The sequence below is a fragment of the Falco cherrug genome, chromosome 5 (assembly GCF_023634085.1).
Source record: "Falco cherrug isolate bFalChe1 chromosome 5, bFalChe1.pri, whole genome shotgun sequence".
NCBI lineage: Eukaryota > Metazoa > Chordata > Aves > Falconiformes > Falconidae > Falco > Falco cherrug.
Genome location: NC_073701.1, coordinates 13,316,479 through 13,340,200, shown reverse-complemented (window position 1 = coordinate 13,340,200; position 23,722 = coordinate 13,316,479). Strand labels below are relative to the sequence as shown.

The following is a 23,722-nucleotide window of genomic DNA, read 5'->3' as shown; positions in this document are numbered from 1 at the left end:
GTACACTGCTTTGGAAGCCAGAAGATTATCATCATATGGAGAGATGCTGGGAACTGCCAACCTAGCCTGCATCCAGACCCTCAGCCTTGCTGGGGAACATCCCTGCCTTGTCACTAGCCTCCGAGCCATCTCTCCCTGGTGTAGTCATGCTGCACTACCCAGGGCACACACCTGGGCATTTGCCTTCCTCCTGGGAGCCCGGTGAGGTGTTGGTTTGTAAATCATCCTGAGGGTTTGGTTGGAAGTGCTCTGAAATCGCAAAACACTTGTTTTGTGTTCCACCAGAGTCTGTTAATTGGTAAGCCTTTTAATTACATAACAACCCTATGTGAAAACTGTCCTCTTTCCTGTTACATCATAGCAATAGCAGATGTGGCCCTGTGCCTTTTTAAAAGTGACTGCTGAGGTATTTATTAGCATCAGTTCCAAGACATTTTTCAGTAAGCAGTGAAAGTTGGAATATGGAAATGTCACATTTTTCCTAGTATTAAACAGTTGTCAAACCAGAAACATAACTCTTGCCAGATAGTTATTTTGTATGCATGTCTTTTTCATAGAAGGAAAATGAACATGCATTCTTCTTTCTTAAGTATTTTAAAGTTCGTCCTTGTTGGGTGATCTAGTTATTTAAAATAAGTTTATGAGCAGCTTGTGAGAACAGAAGACTGATTAATTTGAGGTGTTGGATAAAGCACATTCTTTTCCATTTTTGTCTGCGCATAAGTACTACTGGTACTCTTAATAGCAGACCTTATAGGAAACAGTATTGCACAAAGTTTATGATGCTTTACAAATAATTGTCTCAATTCTTTGTGAATTAACAAGCTACTCTATTTGTGGGAAAATACACATTAAGTCAACATTTGTATCAGAATGCACATAGAGAGAAGAATCCTTAACATCGTTATCATTGTAGAAAATAGGAGAATCCTTTTGAAATGTTTAATAAAAGCTCACCATTTTTTCGACAAAGGTGAACATTTTCCAATCTCCCACCTAGCATTGCACCTAAAAATGAAAGTGAAGTCAAGATACATTAGATAGGCAGGCAGTGTAAACCACTAGAGCATATTCAGGTTTTCCACAATGTTGCCATTGTTTGTATCTGTATTTTCACTTTGGTCTCTTAAGAGTCACTAGAATCGGCTGTAATTGTAGGTTCTTCATCCAGAATTTCCAGTCGTTGGAAGCATTCAGGTTTGTGGGGTAGTTTAGGCTTTTCACTAGTGTGAATGCATCCTTTTAATGCCAGACTGGTCCATTGAACTGTTTTCACTGGACCATCGAGCATGAAGAGTTGCTACAGTGAAAGGTTACATTGGTTTTATTCCTCCACTATAAAGCAAATGCTTATACCAGAGTCTCACTTTGAAATACATCACACAATGCACAGCTTTCCTCCAGTTCAGTTTTGTAACACTGTTACATTTATATAAGCACAGGGTTTATTTCACTCCAAAAGCACTTTCTGTGAAGTGACTGCACAATGCACAGGTACCCACCCAGCATTGCTAAAATTCACTGATGTCTGCACCGGATTTAGTCAAAGCTCAATACAAATTCTTGGCTCATAGGAAAAATACTGAGATCTCTGACTGCAGACATGAAAAAGATGTTTGTTTTAAAGTATTTTATCTAAAAAACAGAGGTATGGGGTAGGGTTTTTTTCGGAGAGGAGTTGACCTTGCAAAAAAGCTGGCACTCAGAAAATGCATTTATCTAAACCCCTGAAGTACCTAGAGAAAACTACTGTGCTTTCTGCTGCAGAGCTTTCCAAATGGATTTCTTTGATAGTGGTTAAAGAGCAACTTCTGCTACCAGTTTTTACCAGTGTACATTGATGAGATGTTGAAATCTTTCGTGCTACTCCTTCTGTATAGTATACAAAGAGAAGAGCATTTTAATGTATATCCTTTTTGGCCTACAAGGGCATTGATATGACAAGATGTGAAATCTGCAGTTGTACGTATTTTCTCCAATACAGTGGTCTCAGGATGGACAGAGTTGCACCATTCCTGTTTTGTGCAACAAATATGCGCCATGTACAGCTCACACCAACCAGTCACCTCTTTCTGACTGTGGTCTCAGTCCACTACAGTGAAATAATCTTTGAAGTTGATGGTATAACATTGGCATTTACAGACTAGTACATTGTTATTTGATTTGGTCAGACATCTGCATTCTCCTTCCTTCTCTGCTTCATTTGAAAGTGTGTTTGTTCCTTGACGGTGAAGTAGCTGGTACCTTCCTCTGCCTGTCTCTGCAATGGTCTTAACATTCGAGTCAATCTGAAAAAATACCTTTCTTTTTTTCACTGTACTTTGTATCTTGCCTGTCTCTTTCAAATTGGGGGTCCCCGCGGGCCATGGTATAATTGCAGTAGTAACAACTGAGTGAGAGAGGTGGTGCTGGGCATGGTTCTCCTTCAGAAAATGTCTGGAGAAGCTGCTCTCTGCTTTTGCACATGCTCTTGCTCACCTTGTAATTGTTTCAGTGTGCAGTGAAATGAAATTGATATGTATGTGTTTTCTCTTGCTCCTCTCTTTTTAGGTCCCCATATCAATTCTGCTGAAAGCAGTGGCAGATCAATTCAGTTACCCTGAAATGTGACCTGCCACCTTTGGGGTAAGACCTGCTTTACAGAGAAACATTGCACTAGTTTATCTGTGTGTGGCTGATGTATGTATCATTTATTATTTTCTTTAGTTAACTGTTAACAGAAAGTAAGTTAGCTGATCAAAGTAGATTATTTGCTTTAAAAGTTTTTTTATTTATTAAAGCAGTATTTATATTACAGCATGGACTGGTATTTCAGTTATTTCCACTTCTTTAGCTCTGCCCTGAATGAGATGTGCTGCAGTCCATCAAACCAAGTGGTGGCCAATAACAGCCCCCTCAAACTCTAGCAGAAGTGTGCGGTTAGAGTAGGTTATACTATAGTGGCAATTTTACTAGTCATATTAACCAAGATCAGTATGGTAGCATATGTTTAGTTTGGCCGTTGATTCAGAGGTGGGTTACTGTTCATTGAGGAGTAGCATATTGTTTAAGTAGGCCATAACATTTCCTCACAGTCTTAATAAATTCTTTGTTCAGTGTCAGGGATTTACCCATGCAGAACTTGGGAAATTCAGTTAGAGAAACTCAGCTCTTCCCCATTAGGATAATAGAGGAATATCTAGAAGAATGTTAAACAATCCCTCTAAGTCAGCATCCACTCTCTTAAGCTGTAGTGATGCCTTTCTTGAAGTGACAAAACTGGTTTGATAAGATGCAGTCATGTCAGCGCTGGAAGTACAAAAGTGCATTTATTAAAAATGAATGCAGTATCCTCTTTCCCCTCGTGTATCTTGTCACTGACATGACTTCACAAGTTGCAAATCTATTAAACATTTCAAACGTGAAACTAGAGCTCATTAAGCAAAATGTCATCTGGTATATAGCAAACTGTTTCAGACTCAAAATTGTTAATATTTGTCTCCAGAGTTTTTTGTCTTCTAGGTTGTTACCAAGCAATCCAGCTGTCTGGGAATACAGCTTGTGTTTCATCTGATCAGTCTGACTGTCCTTTGGGGTGAGGTAGTAGGTTGTATAGTTTTAGGGTTATGCCCTGCCTGTCAGATAACTATACAATCTACTGTCTTTCCTGAAGTGGCTGTGACATCATCGCTGGATGCGTCTTCAGAAGACAAAGCAAATATTTTTCAACTGGAACATTCTCTGGCTCTGTCTACGTGTTGGATTTGGTTCTTGTAGTAGGGTTATGAAAGTACACAAATGTCCGTACAGTGTCTAGATTCCTCTATTTCCCGTTCATGTTCAAAAGCAATTTCCTGTTTGTTGTTTTCTCAGAGAAGGTGGGGTCTAAGTGACAGGGCACAGAGGTACAACCTGGTCCGCAATGGACTTGCTCTCGCTCAGTGTTCTTGGACTGCCATGACAGTGGCCGTTTGGAAACAGCTGACCCATTTCTCCATTACTTTGTGGCATTTGTGTTCATATTCAATGGAAAATGCCACTTTTGATTCAGCAGCTATTTACATCCACTTTACATAGATGCTGTTTGAGAAGCCAGGAAGTGATGAGTTGGACAAAAAACAAAGAGGGTGTCTTCCAGTTGCTCGTGTTCTGCCCTGGAACTGGTAAATGCTTGAGCCCTGAGTAAAGAGGTTTCTTTAATCAGTTTTTATACACTGGTTCAACTTGCTTTTTTATTACATAATGCTAATTTGGGAGGGACAGTGCTTGCCACTGTGGTTCTTGGGTGTCTGGAGTCACCCCACCAATTCCGACTGACTCTCAGGTAGAACTGTGAGGAAGGGTCAACAGGACATAATTATGGTCTTTTTAAGGCTAAGGAATGTGTGGACCAGAAAGTGCTAAGGGAATCTTACTTGCAAATGGTGAAGTGTTAGTTTCCTTCAGAAGATGCGCTTGATGCTTTAACAGGATGAGGTAGTAGGTTGTGTGGTTTCAGGGTAGTGATTTTGCCCCAATCAGGAGATAACTATACAACCTACTGCCTTCCCTGATAAGCAGCATAACGACATCAGTGTCTTAATTCACAGAAAAACAAGAGCTAAAATATACTTCTGAGACCAGCAAAGTAAGTCTAGATGTAATTGTTACCCTGTCCCCAATAGCTCTCATTTAGTGTCACATTTTTTTTAATAATTGCCTCAAAAATAATTATCTTTTTTTAAGTCTTTATCATGAAAATTTGAATTAAAGAAGTTTTGCTTATTTCAAAGTTTGTCTGCTCTTGGATCTGTTTCATTTCTGGTTCTTTAGAGTGGAATGAAGTTATCATGGGAAATGATTCAAAAAATGCTGTGAACTTGCAGTCAAGATGTCCTTATTTCCTTGACATCTAAGTCTGAGTGCAACAAATTTTACTAGCAATGCACAGGTTTAGTTCAACCTTACCTCGCCCTCAGGAATCTTCCAGTGTTTTACAAATAATACCAGATTAAGTCACACAAGGTTCTTCAGCAGGTCAGCTTTGTGTTACAAATAAAAAGCTGTAACAATGAAAATCAAGGACCAGATTTTTAAAAACAAAACCAGACATTGATTTGGTCCCTCAGTCTCATTTCATGACATTTAAATGCCCCCAAAAGAGAATTCTTTGCAATTTAAAAGGCGCAAACTGCATCTGGAAGACCATGGACAGAAATATTAGGTCAATTAAAGACATTTTGAGAATACAAACTATAGACTCTTACACCAAAAACCTGTGGAAGAAAGGGAACAACACAGCAACAAGGTGTTGGTTTTGGTTGTAGACCTAGAAATCATTCTCCCACATGCAAAATGCACCAGAAATAGGAATCCTGTAAACCTTAAGGTTACCTTAAGACCAGAGGCATCAGATGTTATGTATAACCATCTGTATATATTTTGATTATACAGCATCTTGTTACTGTAGACTGGAGTGAAAATTTGTTAGTTGTAATCCTCTATCCCTGTCTCACATGCTACACAAAAGAAAGCCTTGCTCACCTAAAAAGCACTACCTTCAGATCTGTAGTTAGGCAAGCTGTGACATCCACGGTGAGAGCAAATGAAAAAACTGATGTTACATTTGACAGCAGAACTGGGTATTTTATTGCTTCTGTGGTCCAAAAATACCACAAGTATCTGGACGCAGATGGTATTTGAGGTCATTCAACACCTCAAAACAGGGCCTTTTATTAATACCTTTGATGAAAGGTTAGCAATGTTACTTGACTTGTGCTCATAGAGAGGCATAAAGGCAGTTGGTACAAGAGGAAAAATTGCTGTGTGTCTGAAAAACAGGAGAATAGGCAACACTGTGGCTGGTTTTAATCTTCTCTTTTCTTCTTGCTGTTTAAAGAGGATCACTTAATTTAAAACTGCTGCAAGGATACTTACCATGCTGGCCATGTTCGAGGGCTGCGGGACATGCATTGCAGATTCTGAACTCTCTTTCTTCTGCTGAAAATGCAGACTCACAGCTGCAGTGTAAACATCTTACATGAGTGTGAGTAGTGATTGCATTGTGTGTAGCTTAAAACATCCTGCTCCTCTCCAGGATACAAAATTGGCTGGAAATTTCTAGCTTGGTCTTACATTCAGTATATACATAGCAAATGTTCTGGATGGGAGGGAAGGGTGAACAGAGGGAAAGCACTCTCTGCATTCTACAACAGCCTGTTAGATCTCGTCTCTGAAGTCATTTTAGAATCTTTTGGCTCTGCCTGGGTCAGCATTTTGTCTTGGTAATGAGCTGTGCGTTTTCAGATTCTAGTCATTCTGGCAATCCCATTAAAACAAAAGGGCCAAAAAAACCCATAGCATTCTCTTCGCTAGGATTTACAGTAAATGTAAAAACATGTGCCTATATTCAGCAGTGTGCAAACCTGCAGTTAATCAGGTCTGTCCTTAGCAGTAGGTGTCATTACAGCTAATGGGAACTCCAGTAGAAACTTTAAAGCACGACTCGGTGGTACCAAGTATTTTCCAGAACTGTATCCTGAAGATGTTTGTATCAGAATGTAAGCAGTAGCTTGGGCTGCTGGAATCATGATGAAAAACAAGCTGTTTTTAAAACCCAGGTCAGCATTGCTTCTTCGTGGGGTCACGTGCTGTTGTGTTGCACACATTAGGTGTTGGGGGGAAAAAGCATAATTGTGAGTATGCATAACACGATAAGTATATACCATCACATACACTTTCATAATCTGTGTCTGCTTAAGCACACACCTTTTTCTTTTAGTGTGACAGCAGTATTAATCGATGAGCAGAAGCTTAATACATCTTGCTGGAGCAAAGCCTGTATGTTTGCTTGTAACAGACCAGATGAAAATTGGTGGGCGTGGGATTTTGTGAGGCCAGGGTTTCAGTCGCTAATTTCCCTTCTGTGCTCTGGAGAAAGTACGTGGTGCTTTGAAACAAGGTACAAAAAAGACATCAGGCAGATCCCTGACATGAAAGCCACTGTTGCTGAATTTTGGATCTCTGCTACATGGATGCATGAAGCACTATACCTCTTTATACCTCTTCTTCCATGCCCCTGTTCAAAGCTGTTATGTTTTTGTTGTTTTTTTTAATGCCAGCAAACCTCCACATTCTCTAAAACCAGATTCCCAGCATGAAAATTTTTACTTAATTTGGCAAAACACTAAAGCAAAGGTCAGTGGTTTTAGACAATCCTAATAACAGGCTGTGCTACTAGCCCCACCTGTGACAATCCAGCATTGCATGTGTGTAGGTATCATAAAGTGCCAGCTGCTGGGGCTCTTCCTCCATGGCTGCTTTTAGAGGGCAAAGACCTTGAATGCAGAAGTAGTTCCTGGGCACTCTGCTGAGAGGGAAAATATAAAGGGGGATTTTTTACTGGGAGAGAATCCGAAAATGCAGTAAGATTGTAGCTGGCATGCCAGTCCATGCTGGTACAGATTCAACATGACACACTGCGTATTGCTCGACAGGAGGGGCACTTGCAGTTGCAGAGAGAGAGCCTGGTGCTCATGGGGAGGCAAAAAATGCCTGCCTTCCCTTGTGCCTGGAAAGGCTCCCCACGCAGGGCCTGGTCCCAGGACTGTGCTCATACTGGGACACAAATGAGTACAAAGCACAATGTTAGCAGAAGTCATCTGTGGTAAAACAACATGGACCATTCAGAGAATTGGAGGTCTGAGTCTTTTGCTAATTACCCTGAATGTGACTGCACACAGCAGTTACCTAGAGATGGTGTAGCTAAAACCTGCTGGGGCTTGCAAGGATTTTTTTTTCTAATGCCATGCGGTTCTCACAATATGAATGTGCACTGGTTAGGGGAATAATGGTTGTCTGGATTACTGATGAAATAGTCATTTCTGTCGTGAAGTGCAACAGCAAATTGAAGGTGGCAAGGGAGGGTATAGAAAGGGACTGGTAAAAGCAGAGGTTATACAAACTGGAATTTGAGCAGGACTCCACAGTTAAAACTACATACGCTTAGCAAAAAATCCCCAGGAATACCAACAAATAATCATCCAAGCAGGAAGAAGCTGCCTCTTGCACTGAACGGACTTTTCCACCAGACGCAGGCAGGTGGGCAGCAGCAGTCCAGCTGGGAGTCCACCAAGTGCTTTGGCATGGTGGGAGTGCGGGAAGCAGCTCCCCACGGATGCTGCATCACTGCAGGCGGAGCAGAGTGACGTCAAAGTGCTACAAGAGTTGGACACCACAAAGTGTTTGCATCTTCAACTCTCCCTCTGTGTGAGATGTGTTTGCTCTGCTGAGCTTCTCCCATGTAGCTCTGTGTTGGTCTGAGTTGCTACACTAATTAATACACTTAATGGAAGGGCGAGAGCTGAAGCCCACCTAGACGCATATGGGGGCCAGCCAGTAACAGGATGCACCAAACTGTGCCCCACTTGCTGTTAAAGTTTGGAAGGTTTTTGAAGCAAAAAGAAGGGTGCCAACTTTACAAAAATTGACCAGGAAAAAATCTAAACAATTTGCTCTTGAGTTTCAGAGACTTCACAAGGATGTTAGCTCTAGGAAGGCAACAGCCTATCTGTCTGAACCCAGGAAATCTTGCTGGTGCTGTTGATTTTACACAGGTGCAACTTGGAGGGAAGGATGTAGCTCACACTGATAAAGGCCATTTAAGTACATGAAAGATCAGCTTATGTCTGTTCATATCCCTTATCTTGGAGCCCCCAGCCCAGCCAGACCTTTGGTACAGTTGCACTGACATCAAGATGGACATGCCTCTTCTTGGCAGAGAGGGATTTCCCCCAGGACCACCCAGGATGTGCTCCAGAGCCTTCGAGCACAGCCTGTAGCCCAGCCCTGATTAAATACAACTTCGGCTGTATCCCAGAGTGCTTGAACCCAAAGCTGTGTTCAGGTTTGGGCTGTAATACAACCGGGCTCCTTTATTCTAGGCTTATAGATATACCTGCCTGCAGTGATGCTGATGTGCACGGTCATGTCTGCCTGGGTTGTTCTTGTGCATCTCACCAAGGCAACATCAGAGAAGCAAATCTGGGTTCCTGCTGAAAAGCCTCCAGCACCGTGGGCTTTGCAGAACTGGGAGAGCTGTGAGCAGCTGAGCTGCAGACATCTTTGTTGCTGCAGTGCAGATGGCAGAAGTGGAATCAGTGGGAAAAAGGTAAAACTTAAACCAGTTGTAAAAGCAGCACACCAAACTTGAACGACATGTTAAACATGTGAAAGATGTATTGGGATGGCTCTGATCCATGTTGCTCAAAACCGTCCATGAAGGTATCCAGGTATTAAAGCTTCCATTACAAAAGCTATGGGAGATGGGAGCCTTTGAAGATGTCTAGGAGGATCTGGGATGCAGTGACTTGGATGCCGAGATCTCACCAAAAAAGAAATCAGTGCCAGCACTGCTTAACAGAGGAATACAATGAAATCAAAAAACCTAGGCCAAAATATTCACTGATTTTCAAATAGATCTGTGTTCCTAAGTCACTTTGGCACTTTTAATTGTTTCACAATTAACAGTAATGATTACCAGTCGTGCTAAGCATTTGATGGTATAAAGGCTTTTGTCTGGTTGTGGAATACAGTTCATGCCTAGACTCCAGCACAAATCAAAACCATATGAGTAACCAGGTTAAGAGACAACCAAGTTGTAACCAAGTTCCCTGATGTGGCTTATGTTTGTATTCCAGCCAGGGCCCGGGGCTCTTACTTGAAATTTTCCCTCTCCAACTTGCATATGCAAATGTAAACAATGATATTTCCATCCTTGAGGAGCCCAAGTGAGACTTTATAATGCAAACAAAGGCATGTGTGTTAAAAAGTTCTCTCAATCAGCTGGAAGTGTGCAGCAGTTTACATATTAGTATATGTTTTTAATTAACACTTGGAAGAGAGCAAGAAACACTTGATACACTTAGAACACAAATAAAAACACCTTTCTTACATGTTTCTCAATGTGAACATCTAAACTGAAAATAAAGTAATTCCTGATAAGGTAAATTGGCATTTAACTTTTGTGGAAAATTGCAGCTTAATTCTTCCCTTACATGACAAGACAGGTCTTTCAAACATCTCGCTTTCGGTGAAGAAAACATCTCACTGTCTGTGGAATGTTAAGAGTAAAACAGTTTGCAGCACTCAAAGGTCTGGGAGGTTCCAACCTAATCTTGGTCTTTACAGTCCTTCCTGAGCAGATTATTCCCATGTGGAAATACACACTCTCCTCTCTGGAGTTAACCTGAATTTGGTACTGCCTCTCTTACATCTGTTAAAAAGCTACCCTGCAAGCTTGACAAATAGTGTTGCAGCAGTGACTATTTGAAAATCAGGTGGGGAATCCCATAGGTCCTATTTTTATTTAAGCTTGGCATGCTGGCTCATTCCAGTGAGCTTCGCTGAGTTTAGGCATGTGATATGCATGCTTACAATATAAAAACATTTTCTTCCTCTAAAGTTTCAACATGTCCAAAACTTTGGTTATATTTTCTTTAACCCCCTCCTTTTTTGCTGTTTACCATGGGTAAAACAAAATGATTGATGGCCCAGGATTTAACGACTGACTTACCTTTTATTTCGCAATCTTATCAAAACTGTGGGCCTGAGTTTGGAAGTCTGAATGGACAAATTAGTTTCCATTTTGTTTTCATTTGTAGTTTGATGGCTTTTCCAAAGCTGAAGAAGTTTTAACTAGCAAAAAAAACCCCTTATAAATACATTACATTTCAGACATCCATCATATTGCAGTAGCTGACAGAAAAAAAACAAGAAGCGGTCATTCCCAAATTCTAATAAAATTTGAGCAAAAGGAGAATTAGGGAAATTTCCTTCAGAAAGTTTCGACACGTGAAAGAAGATTTTTCACACTAGAGCAAAGAAAAAGAGTTTGTATTATACAGTATATGTTGTATGTCCATAGCTCAAGCTATTCCCAGACTTCTAAGGGAGGATCTACCTCTACAGTAGTTTGGGTAAGAACACGAACACACAGTAAGAAATGGTCATTGCTCACATAAAGCTAGAACAGCTACAAAAGGAAAGGAAAGCTCCCTCGGCTGATGATGGCGTATTCCTGCCTACAGCTGCTTGACCCACGCTCAGCGTCTGCAGCTGAAAGTCAAGACGTGGTTTGACCATACGTAAGTCAAAACACGTGGTGACTTCATTTTTACAGATGATGCCAAGCGGAGGTAAACACCTCAGCCTACACGACGTGAGCAGCGTCTGGGCTTTGCTCCAACCTGCCAGTGCACAAACCTGAGACGCATGTTGTTGCATTCAGCAGGTTATCTCCCCCAAAAGTAGTAAGGTGCGGTTTTTCCTCAAAAATATCTAAAGCATTTTTATCAATGGTAAAGCCTGGACAAGCCTAGGAACTTGTTTTTTGTTTTTTTGTGGGGTTTTTTTTGTGCTCTGGGTTAATTGCAGACAATGCTTTCAGTTGTCAGAAACACAGAGTATGTGTTACTCATGTGATACCTAAAATTTCTACCTTAATTTCAGATTTTTATTACCGAACGCTGGCTGAGGGAGGGAAAGGACCAGGAGCCCAGGAGGGGCTGGGGCAGCCTGCGGGGATACTTGCTGGCACAGGGCGCAGGGTTTGGGGTGCAGCTCTGCCTGAGGGGCAGGGGCGAGCCCACTGCTGCATCACGGGAAGGAGGGACTGTGCCCCCCATGCCGGTTAGGAACCGCGGAGGCAGAGGGACTCGCCCCAGCCCAAGGGAGGCCAGGGTCCCACAGCTGCTGTGTGGCAGGCAGGGGCCAGGCTGCTGCCACCTTCCCGGCTTCAGCCCCCGCTTCTCCCGGCTGAAGCTCAGCCGCACTGATTTACGACTCCCCCCAAGTGCCTGGGATGGAGTTATAGCCCCTTGTATTACATGGTGCCTTCTCTGTTATTCTTACTGCATGCCACAGATTTATGACGGCTTTTAAGCCCCGCAGCATGTAAAGAAATATGATCTTAACAAAATATAGAAGAGACCAAAGGAGGTCAAAGTGTGGGAGCAGAACACTGTACGGTGATCCAGGATTTCCTTTTATTTACTGCTCGCACCTTTTCAATCTCAAGTGGATTTCGGCCGTCTCAGGCAGCCCTGACCAGTGGCGGGGAGGAGTCTAATCTACCGAGGCGCTTCGCCACTAGCGGATGTCTTTTATTACGACTTAGCACACATAGGAAATCCCAAAATACCATTGGTGAATTAAATGAGTTTTAGACACAGAGTGCCAGAAAGACACATAGCACCAGGGTAGGTAAGAATCTCACATTCATCTGAACAAGTTTTCTATCTCATGCCATCTCTTACTGTGGCAACAACTTATGTTTTTCTAGGTCAGTGGTGTCCTGCAGAGCTCCTCAGCCTTCGGTGCTGAGGGAGAATAACTTGTGATTGTCTTTCATGGAGAAGTGGAGCAAAAGCGATGCCAGATTTCTTTGATTTGATGGTGTGGTGAGGAAAGTAATACTGTAAGTAATTCTGCTTTATAACATTTTTTACATATATTCATCAATTATTGCAACACTGTAGTGCAGAGGAAAAATACAGACAGTGCCCTTGCCTTGCAGAGGGATAACATGACACCTTGCAGCACACACGGGATGAGAGGAGCACAAGGGCAGAGCCACACTCACCTGTGGGACCACAGCCTGCATTAAGCATTCTACATCAAGATGCAAAGCAAAACAGCTGGCAAGAGGCAGGAAAGCTGTAATTACAGCCAACAAATTACTCCTGAGCCAACACCTTCTGCTGAGGCCCTGGTCTTGAAACATAAGCCAGGAACAGGAGCTTTTTCCCTCCTAGGTGAGTGCCATAGTCCCCTCCAGCTACAATATCGGTCCCTTCATTAATAAGACAAGCTCTGGTGTGCTCTCTTTCACTCAGATTTATTATCATTATTTCTCTATCTGAGGAAAGAAATTTGTCTCCCTTCTCATTACAGCTTAGGGCTATAGCAAGGCTCCATGACGTGTCTTTTGGTGGAGGTTTTTTTTTGATGGTTTGTTTGGTTTTTTTAAAGCACCCAACAGTCCAAATAATAGTCCACCTGTGTTTCTAAGCTTCCAGAGCAACATACTCTCCAATTCTCCAGCTGCTTAGTGCTGGTCACACTGAAGCAAGGGAAGTAAAAACGGGCTGCGCCCTATATGCTCCTTGGTAATCTTGCAGGCCACTGGTCCACATCTGAAGCACCTTTTCTTTGGACATTTGGATTCTCTTGAGATGTAAGACAGACATCAGGACCGATGGACCCTGGGGTCCTCTGCAGATGAATTTTTTTACCTGAGTCCAGAGGTGACTCAAGTTTATAAAGTTAGCAGCACCTCTTTATTTTTCAACACAGGGTATCTTTAAAGACAAATAAACCAGTTATTGGAAAAGATTTGCAGGAGGTTTGTTACACTGCTCGGTTACCCACCACTGCAGCCGTTTCTTCCTCAGGTGTAGTTCCTCAAAGCCTGGGGCTTTGCCCTAGAAGGCTGCAGCTGTGGGTCTTCTCCTGAGATACGTGGTTTCCTCCAGAATGGCATCCAAAGAAGGGTGAGTGATGTAGCTTTGCCAGAAGGGGAGCTGCATGCCCTCCCACTGGCCTTGGGATCCTCGTGTTCCCCAGCTGTTTTTCAACTGATTACTGAATATCTCATACTTATGTTCTCACTGCATATGCTGTTTATCATGACATCAAAACCAGTGTCTTTTGGAAACATTAACACTACAGCACATGTTTAAGTGTAACATCTAAATCAATCAGTTCTTGTATATTTTGAATAAGCTGTATCACTGATAACGTGACATAATGACATATGGCAAGACCTCATACAATATGAACATGCTACCTCCTTTTTTTTTTTTTTTTTAATGTTGTTTTGATGACTTACCTCATCAGAAAGGTGAGCAGGGAACAACTGTGTCCTGCCTCATGCAGTAAGAGACCTAGGGAGTGGCAGATTCAAAATGATCAAAAAGAGATGCTGTTTCCCAAGCTGCTGTGGTTAACCAGTGGAGATCTTTTCTGTTGAGTGTACCACGGTGCCCTTTGGCAGCTCACAGAGCAGTAAGAGTGAGAAGCATATGTGGGTGACCACAGCAGATGTTAGCACTCCTGACTCACCTATGGATGGATATCCTTGGAAGAACAGAGTCTAATTTTATGAAGGGACTTTTTTACTTAATTTTAAAAGTTGTGAAAGGCTTTTCTTGTGCTAGGAGCACTGGCTTGAAACAGTTTTGGCCAGAAGCTGCCACAATACTAAACTTGCTTTCATTTAGAAGGTTTTCTCTTTAATGTGCTTGCTTTGCAGTAGTGACTTGACTTGAAAAGACCATTGTGGAGATAAACAAATCAAGATAAATTTATTTATCTAAATTTATTATTTAAGATAAATCAAAGCTCCTGTATTTGTGTGGATCCCCCACTTTAGCCAGGGATAGACACCCAACTGAAAGCAGTCTTGAGTTGATAGCAGACTTTGCTAGGGGTAATTAGTTTGCTAGTTAGTAATTTTTGCATTACGTTTCACTACTTTTATCATATAATGAATTTGGCTTATGCAGGAGTCATGAAGATGTTCCTCAGATTCTGTTCCTCCTGTCAGGAGTCTCTTGCCCTCGCACTTGATTTGTGTGCTCAATTATGACCATTCCAGTGGGACATATAACTCTATTTACAATAGAATGAAAGTATAAAGTCATAGCTTAAACTATATTGCACTTCTTGCTGGGCTGTGTTATGCATATTTAAATAAAGAAAGGTCAAAATGCTGCACCATCATAGAAAGGGACACATGGTGTCTTTATCTGTAGGACAGGGATAATACTGTATGCCTATATACCAAGACTTACTGCAAGTTTAAGGGCACAAACCCTGAAGTTTTTATTTAGCATGGCTAGGATATGTTGTAACAGCTGTCAGATGCTGAATGACTCTCAAACGGTAGCTGAGGGAACTGAACCTTTTACACTTGTCACTTCACGCTTAATGGTTACAGGTGAACACAGCCTCTTTTTTCCTGTGCAACCAAAAACTCAAATATAGACCACACTGCTGAAAAAGAAATAACAGAAATTACTGATCAGCTCTAAACTCTGAAAACAGTCATTCTTCTTTTGGTGGCAAATCTAAATCCAGATTCTATATGTGGAAAACCCCCAAAAATCCTAAATATAGCTTTAGTTTTCTACTTCATAGCTACAAGCAGAACATACCCATGAATCAATAACGAGGGCCTGTAAACACTCTTCTGGCTCTATAGCATGCTTAATCTCAACAAGGGGCTGTAGTAAACCACAATTCCCTAGCTGCAATAAATGCCGCAGACTCCAGAGCCAAGCAAAAAGTTTAATTAAAAGCAAATTGATATATATAAATCTGCTGATGCAATCTCTCACTCTCGCATCTGAAATATATATAGGCCTCTTCCTGGAGACACTGGATGATTTAGACTTCAATTTCACTTAAGAAGCCTTTCAACTGATAGTATCCAGCAAGTGCCTGTGCACATGCTACATAAAAACTTTCTGTTAACTCAATGCATTGATCTCCCATTGCTTTACATGCCTAGTGTATCAGTTGTTATTTGCCTAATTTAAGAGCCTCGGCAACATTTTCCTGTGCTGTAAATAGCCAGGCATCACTGAACTTTTAGGAGGAACTAAATTTGGCACTTAATGGGTATGACAGCACTAGTGCAAAAGATTATATTTTGGCTTTAAGTAACCTTGGCCACTTCGAGGAGATGTCGCACTGATGCTTTAGCGCCAGACAAGCTCTGCTCATGTTAGCAATGTTTGACAAGCTGTTTTATAAACATTTAGTGAAATGCAGTTTCTTGTTGATTTGTGTCCTAAGTCTACCCTAGCACTACACACTTAATGCTGAGCTCAGTCCTTCTCCCCCTGTACCCCCGTGCACTGTGGGTGTTTGCTGGAGATGACACTGTAAGCCCTGTAGTTGATTCACAGGGAAGTCTGGGTTAGATGGTACCTCTGGAGATCATGTGGTCCAAACTGTGATTGAAAGCAGCACCTTAGATTAGGTTATCCAGGGCATTATCAAGCAAAGTCTTGAATATTTCCATCAAGAAATGTCCCACCACTTCTCTGGGAAGCCTACTGCAATGCTTAATAGTTCTCTGGCTGAAGAATTCATTTTTTCTTATATCCAGAAGGCATTTCCCCTAAAGCAACTTGTGCCCATGGCCTACTTTTTGAAAAGAGTATCTCCATCTTCTCTACAACTACATTCTTTGGATGTTAAAGACACTAACTAGATCCGTCCTGAACCTTTTCTTCTCTAGGCTGAGGAAAGCCATTTCCTTTAGCCTTTCTTCATATGCCAGCTTTTCTAGTCCTCTAAACTTGGTGGCCCTCCAATGGACCCTCTTCAGTCTTTCAGCATCTTTCAGTGTCTTTCAGTGTCTTCAGCTGGGAGGCCAAAAGTAGACATTAAATTCCAGGTGTAGCCTCACAAGTGCTGGGTGGAGTTACGTATACATTGGCCTGCCTAATTAGCACATTCATGCAGACACTGGCAGTTTGCGTGACTTTGGACCAACAATATTTTGATGCTGATTTTTCTGAACCTGGAAAAGGAGGAGAATCATGACTGTTATGGGACTTGGGAATAATACAAGGCTTAGTTGGGTTTGCTTTCTCAGAAAATAAAAATACTTTTTCCTCAGAAAATAAACCTATGTAAAGTATATGTGACATTAATGAGTTGTGGCATAAAATATATTAAACCAATACTCAAAAGGCAAGACAGCTTCTGACAAAAAAATGAAATACACAGTTCTAACTAGCTCTCAAAAGTTAGAGGTCATGTATATTGAAGACCAAATCACAACGCCTTATTTCTTGGAGCAAAAATTAATCTGTTCATCTCATTTTATTTATAGCAGTCTTTGTTGATTTACTGTGAAAAAAAAAAAACCATATGGTGTTTTGGCTGTTGTGCACTCCATTGATGCATTGCTAAATGAGAGTGAACTATGGAATCTTCATAGCCAAAACTTTTCTTGCATTCTTGAGAAAACACAGTAATGTATCTGTTGCCAGTGTGTGCCCAGCTAGATCAATAAAGATAAATCTTGCATTCATGTGTTGGAAGATTTCCAGAAGATTATTGAATTAAAGATATCCTAATCAGCTATTGTCAAATCAAAAGAGACAACAGCATTTTGTATTAAGGTGAGTCTTTGAAAACAAACAAAAAAAACCACCACAAAACAAAACCACTAGGATATCTGTTCATTAACTGAAGCTCTGTTTACTGCAGTAGTGATCACACAAATAAAAGCAAACAAAGATACAGTCTACAGTTAAAAGATTTATATTTACCTGTGCTTCAGATTTCTTTTCGTATAGAATACTGAAATTCCAAATGTGTGGAATAAAAGAAAAAAAGATTTCGTCTTAAAACATCTAAAACTCAGCTTGGAAATACAGAACTAATTTCTTTCTGTACCAAGAATTTCAGAACCGTAGATTAACCCACTCCTGTTGCAAGGTACTAATAGAAAGATGAGACATAAAAAAACAAACAAACAACCACAAACCAAAGCAAAACAAAAAAGACCTGAATAGCAGTTATTTCATCAAAACATAGGCCTAAAAGCATATTCTGTCTTTTTCATCTTACTTATTTTGCCTGTTTCATCTTATTCATGGCAGTTGTCCTACCAGGAGCAGGATGACATGGAGAGTGAAGCAGAGGGAAATGAGTTCAAATCATATAATAAGAAATTCCAATATTCAAAGCATAGCAATATGCTATAAAATACAAAATTTAATGGAAAATTTTGGGAGAAAATTCTACTGTCTCTTCTTACATTCCTTCTGATTGAATGATAGAGTAAATGTACTAAAGTCCTTGTTTATTTTTAAGTTTGCATTATCTAACATAGACTAACTACATATCAGGAGTTCCTGAAGAGCAGAATAACATCTGGATATGTACTTGTTTGTGTTTGTAATTAATATGCCCTGGATTAATGTGGATCTGGTATTTGTAATTAATGCCCTGAAATGTGTCCAGCCTGATGCTAACTCAGATATTTAGTGGCTTAAAGTACTGTAAGCCAAGATAAGGTTGAGAGCCAAAATGATGATACTTGTCCATTTTCTCCTAAGGGAGGAAGGAATCCTGAAAGTGGAAAATCAGAAGCAGGAAAAAGGGGCGATGTAGGGAGTGACTCAACAGGTGACAGAAACGCAACTGAGATTACGTATGTGCAGGAGGAAGGGACAATGTAGGGAGTGACTCAACAGGTGACAAAAACGCAACTGAGATTGTGTATGTGCAACATGATCAGGTTGGAAAAATAATTAATTGAGCTGGGAGGATGGCAAAATGAACCTGTAGTGGAAGAAGTTGGCTTAGTCAGGAAATAGAAATCTGATGCTGGAAGGGAGTCTGAAGCTGAACCTGGTCAGTCTGATGTGAGTTTTTCAAAATAAAAATTTTTGCAGCTCAACAGGCCATCATCTAGTGAACAGAGTGTACGTTATCTTAAAATAACTTTATTTGAATTGGTCTTCAAACTGAGAGTGTCTCAAAAAATGTCTGAACTCTCAAGTGTGTGAGATTCTGCAAGCCAAGCGAGAGCCAGAAGATCTCCTGCAATTCAATATTTAGCAGCTGTTGAAGCTTTTAAGTTCCTAATGTGCAAGAGGGAGTCATGGAAAAAAGAGTCAGGGGAAAAGAGACTTGTAGGTGTAAATGTCCACTGAAGATTGAAGTACGTACAGGGGAACGGGCAGAGAGGACTGGGAGAGACACACAGAAGCTGCTGAGAGAGATGTTTCAACACTTCTTAAACTGTCAGTGTGTGTATTAAAGATGGCAAGGATTAAAAATGAAATACTGGATTAATGTTAACACATTAAGTCAAAATAAAATGGATCTGAAGAGAGGCTGGAGAAAGATCAGACTGGGGCTTCAATGGTCACAGCAGGGAGTGGAAGTATTATATCTATAGATGGCATCAGAAATACAAAACTTTGGATTTTTGGACTTTGACTTCGAAACATTGGGAATCTAGGTTAGAGCTTCAGCTGCTAGACTCAGATATCTGAGATTCTGGGAAATGCACATGAAGCTCCTGGCAAAAGACAGAAACTGAGACACCTAAAATAGTAGGAAATCTTATTTAATAAAATCTGTAAAGAAGCAGTAGAAATTATAAAGAAAAGCACTGGAACTTTAGTTATGGCTTACAAACCCCCAATATAAATCTGTCTTAACATCTTCCTTCCTCCCTTTGTACTTATTTACCCTGTTTTCCATGTACAATAGTGCTCTTATACAAAGCTTCAAAGCTTTTGCAGCAAGTATTACTGACTTAATATAAAACTGCTCTTTGAAAGAAGAGTTGCTTTCCCTTTTGGCACTTCTAAATATTTCTGTTTCAACTTTGTGTTCCTTTCCCCCAAAAATCTGAGTTGCAGAACTGCTTCCTTCAGTCCCCGATGGAGACCTATTTGTATTGGCTTTGATGTAAGCAGTAAGCTGCTTGCTTTAATTTTAACTTTTCAGGGGAAGAGTTTATTCACAAATGAATTACACAGCATGAAATCTTAAAAGCTGCAGTTAGATGCTCACGGAAAAAATGCATAATGAGTTTGGTTGGGAAAAATGTTACAGAAGTGATGTTCTTGTCTAAAAAGACAATGTGTTTTCATGAAGAGAGAGTGGGCAAGATGGAAAAGACAGGCTTCAACACCAACAGGTAAGGGGCTGTGGAGTGACATTCAGCGTGCCTGTTAGGTGAACTTTATGTGCAGACTGGAATGAGAAGTGCTGTACAGGGAGAACAAAAATTCCTGATTTCTAAATAACACATCCAGAACATAGCCTGCTGAACTGGCCACCTTGATTTTGGGATGTTTAGCAATGCTCTGTGTGGTAGCATGATACTGAATAACTTGTAAGCATTATGGTTAATTTTTGTCATACCTTTTAAATCTCTGTGGTCATTTGCATACTGGCAGTGTGCATCATATTTTAGAGTGATAATAAATTGCTATGCTTGAGGCTGGGTAGCTCCTACACTAGTGTGTCTTTGATCCTTCGGAAGCCACAAACCTCACCAAAATTGTAGATTTTCCATTTCATCCATTTTGTTTATTGAGAGCTGAAGTAGTAGATGCTACCATGATAGCTGCAAATCAGCATGGCAGTACTGGGGTAGGTTGTAAGCTGGAGCCTCAAAAATAGACCTCCTGACTCTGAAAGCAGATGTGGGAGCCAGGTCCTTGTTTTGATGGAGTTGAGTGTGTCCAATAGAAAACCAGAAGCAGAAATGCAAGCAGAGAAGTGTTTTGGGGAAAACAGCATTCTGAGTACATTCTTTGTAAATACATGGGATTACATATATATATATATATATAAAATAAGCACAGGTTGTATCTTTATCAGTTATTCTTCCCCATGGAAATAACATGCAAGATTTTGGAAAGCTGATTAACAGCTGGGGCTAAAGAGAATAAACTCTGACAGTCTAACAAAAATCAAAAAGACTAAAACAATAAAAGTAAGAGCTGGATGTTTTCTAAAAATATCTAAGGTAATAGCTGGTTGCTTCCCAAGATGAGTTTATGTGTGACATAGAACCTTTGGGGCAGCTACACAGTGCTGGGCAAATTAGGAAGCCCAGCTGCAATGCTGGCCGTTCAGAAAGACAAGGTGGATAGAGAAAGCATCCAGCCAGCTGGCTGCCACTGAACAGAAAATGTCCCAAGTATGGAAGATCAAAAACACTGAACTGCTTTGGCTCATACCAGCAGAGATAAACTGCAGCAGCAAAGAACTTGCAAAGGGAAATTAGAATATTGTCAAGAAATTAAAAGCTGTCAAGATTCCTTGATGTGGAGCCATGGGTCCTTCCAATATTTCGCATTTTCTTTTACTTTGGATACAGATACTAGAATTTACAGACCCAAAAATGAGTGTCATAAGACTGAGCGAAAGCTTATTACTATAAAATAATAGTATTTATTATTACTATTATTATTTATTTGTATTTATACATTTATATTCTGTATATTTATAAAAATAAAATATAATTTTATTATATTACTATAAAATAATAGAAAACTATAAAAAGTTTTCTAGGGACACAGCATCAGCCAAGACTGTAGAACTCTTCTGCTCTCTTGGTTTGGGAACAATAAACTAGAATAGGCCTAAAACATACAGAGCTGGGGTGAGGATAGGAAGGATGGAAGCAGTTGCTTTACTTCCAGATAACTAGAAAAGGAAAATATTAGCTGTGGAGGAGAATGTCTTATTCAGCACATAGGTAAAAACTTTCCCTGAAGTTACAGTCCCTGCCTCACTATCAGCCAGATCTTCTCCATAAAGGAGAACTCACCAGCAGTCTGAGTACTGCAGGTGTATGAAAAAGTCACCAATTTTATAGTGCGTGATTATTTCAAAATTGTTCCATAAATTCATTGTAATTAAACTCATCAGTGCTCTAAATGCCTGGGATGAGTAGGAGTACCGACGCCAGATAAAATCCAAGAAGGATGGAGACATTGCATTCCCATGCTTGCAAAACCCAGCCCCAACCCACCAGGTAGTGGCAAGAGAAGCTTCTGTGGCTGGTCACCACATACAAATCTTTTTACTCTTTCTTACAGGGTGTAGAGCAACAGGTATTAGGTTTCATTAGGGGCATTTATGAAGAGAAATCACATTAGGCCTGAATATAACAATGAAAAAATGGGATAACGTCTCCATGGGTTTCAAGAAAAATTGAAAGAAAGTACAATTTATGGAATCAGCAATAACATGTCAGCTTTTTCTGGGAGGGCTGCAAAGACATGTAAAACACAGATGCAAACAAGGACAGTGTAATAAATTTGCTTGTTAACAAAGCAACACAAGATAAGAAAACGAGAGCTTGATGTGGTGCAAGGAGGGAAATTTGACTGTAAGTGCAGTAAGAATGAGTCTCTCAAATTGTGGTGGGTTATTTTTGGCCGGGTGGAAGCTATGCTTGGAGGAGGTTCTCAGAAGTGACTAAGTCAAAGCACTGGGAAATCAGTCTGTTAGAAAAAAAAATCTTGATTTCTGATTACAGAAGAGGGTTAGTAATCTATTGCAATGGGCTACAGTGGGGGAGAAAGCCACATATGTGCCCGGAATCAGCCTTCAGAAGAGCACACAGGCTGCAAGGAGGGATGGGTTTCTGCCGGAGGAGCCACCGCCATGCTCCGGGCGAGGCACGAGGGGATGGGTGGCTGTTCACCAGGCTGCACCAGGAGAAACCTGTGGTGTGAGCACCTGGCAGAAGGGCTGCCTAACTCTCGGTCCCATTTAGGATTTTGAGGACTTCAGTGAGGCATAGGTATGATGCCAACCACAGGCTGGACAAGCACATGTGTATGCACTTTACCCACCTTGCAGATGTTTGGGTCTGACAGTGACAGGAGCATTCAAAACCCTCTGGACCCACGGCCCTCAGCCAATGCTGTCACCTCTGTGTGCCACGTCACCTCTCTTTCTACACCCTGGGAAAAAAAAAAAAAAAAGAACCATATACACCTGCAGCTGCAAGAGTTTCTCAATGTTACACTGCCAGCTACACACAAGGACCATCCTCACCCACCATAAATTATGCCCCAACTAATACAAGTATTTGTTAATCTAGGGCCCTTTTAAAGCTGCGTTACAGCTTTACCTGTAATTCTCATTAGGCAACACTGGAGCTCGTATCTTCAGTAACATCTAAACCAGTCATTTTTCTGCAACATCTGTGTTCAGCTGGAGGAGGAGGGAGGGAGTCGTGCGGTCTTGCTGACAGAACCATGCAGCTAAAACACATTTCTGCCTTTTAAAGTTAGACAAATGACAGTCCTCTGCCAGCCCATGACCTCTGGATTGGTGAGTACAGACTTTGTCATGTGGAGCAGTCAGCTACAAATTAATAGAGAAAAAAATATTTTTTTTGTCCTGTGAACCACGTTAGCCACAGAATTACACCATTATTTCTTTCTTCATCTACTTTTCAGTTCCAGTTCAGCTCTGCCTCAGTGTAATCCCAGCTAGGCTGAATAGGAATTTCAGCTGAAGCAAAATCTCTGCTGGTTCAATGCCCCTTTCTTGTTGTGATGCATGTGTTATCTAGGAATCAGAACGCGATTAAGATTGATGAGTAAGAAGATTATTTTTTTTACTTTTTGTGACTCGTAGTTGTATCTGTTCCAACCTTTAAGGCTTTGTGGCTTTTGGAGCAAGAATGAGGGATGACCACAATATGTGTTCTACATAAGCAAGATATGACATAAGAAAGACACTAAACAACTCCTGCAAGCACCACTTACAAATGCGGGAGACACATATTACCAATATCAGAGGTGAAACAAGAGTAGATGCTATCAACTTTGGGTGTTTTGAAGCCAAGACGCTCCAATCCATACTGAAACTCTGACTCAAACCTCCCTCTATGGAGGTCAGAATTCATTTTGAAATTCCAGGATGAGATAAACCCCAATTTCAACTTACAAAAAATAAATTTAATTTTTCAGCCATCATCCTGTCATGTCAACAAAACTGGGAATGAATTATCAATTACTGGAACATGTAGTGAAGTGTCTTTTTAACTGGAAGAGGCCAACTTGTGTTTGCCCCAGGATCATTACACAACTTTGCAGCACTTGACCATACATGATATGAACACTGAATTTCTAAATAATATAGTTTCAAAGTGCTTGCCTTTCATATGCTGTTTTGCTGCAAGATAAAATGA

The 23,722-nt window shown here is 40.8% G+C and overlaps 1 long non-coding RNA gene across 2 annotated transcripts in view; it reads right to left on the bottom strand.

The window, feature by feature from the left end:
- Positions 1–14,161: 14,161 nt before the first annotated feature.
- The window catches only part of LOC114015883 (uncharacterized), a 29,941-nt gene continuing 20,380 nt past the window's right edge, over positions 14,162–23,722 (bottom strand). Inside the window, exons 1-3 of one of the 2 annotated variants that reach the window (XR_003560059.2) lie at positions 22,655–23,208; positions 22,374–22,484; positions 14,162–16,549 (exon numbers count right to left, since the gene is read on the bottom strand). This is a non-coding gene — a long non-coding RNA (uncharacterized LOC114015883). Of the gene's footprint in view, positions 16,550–22,373; positions 22,485–22,654; positions 23,209–23,722 lie in introns of those variants that run through there. The other variant, XR_008732579.1, reaches the window with a different exon arrangement.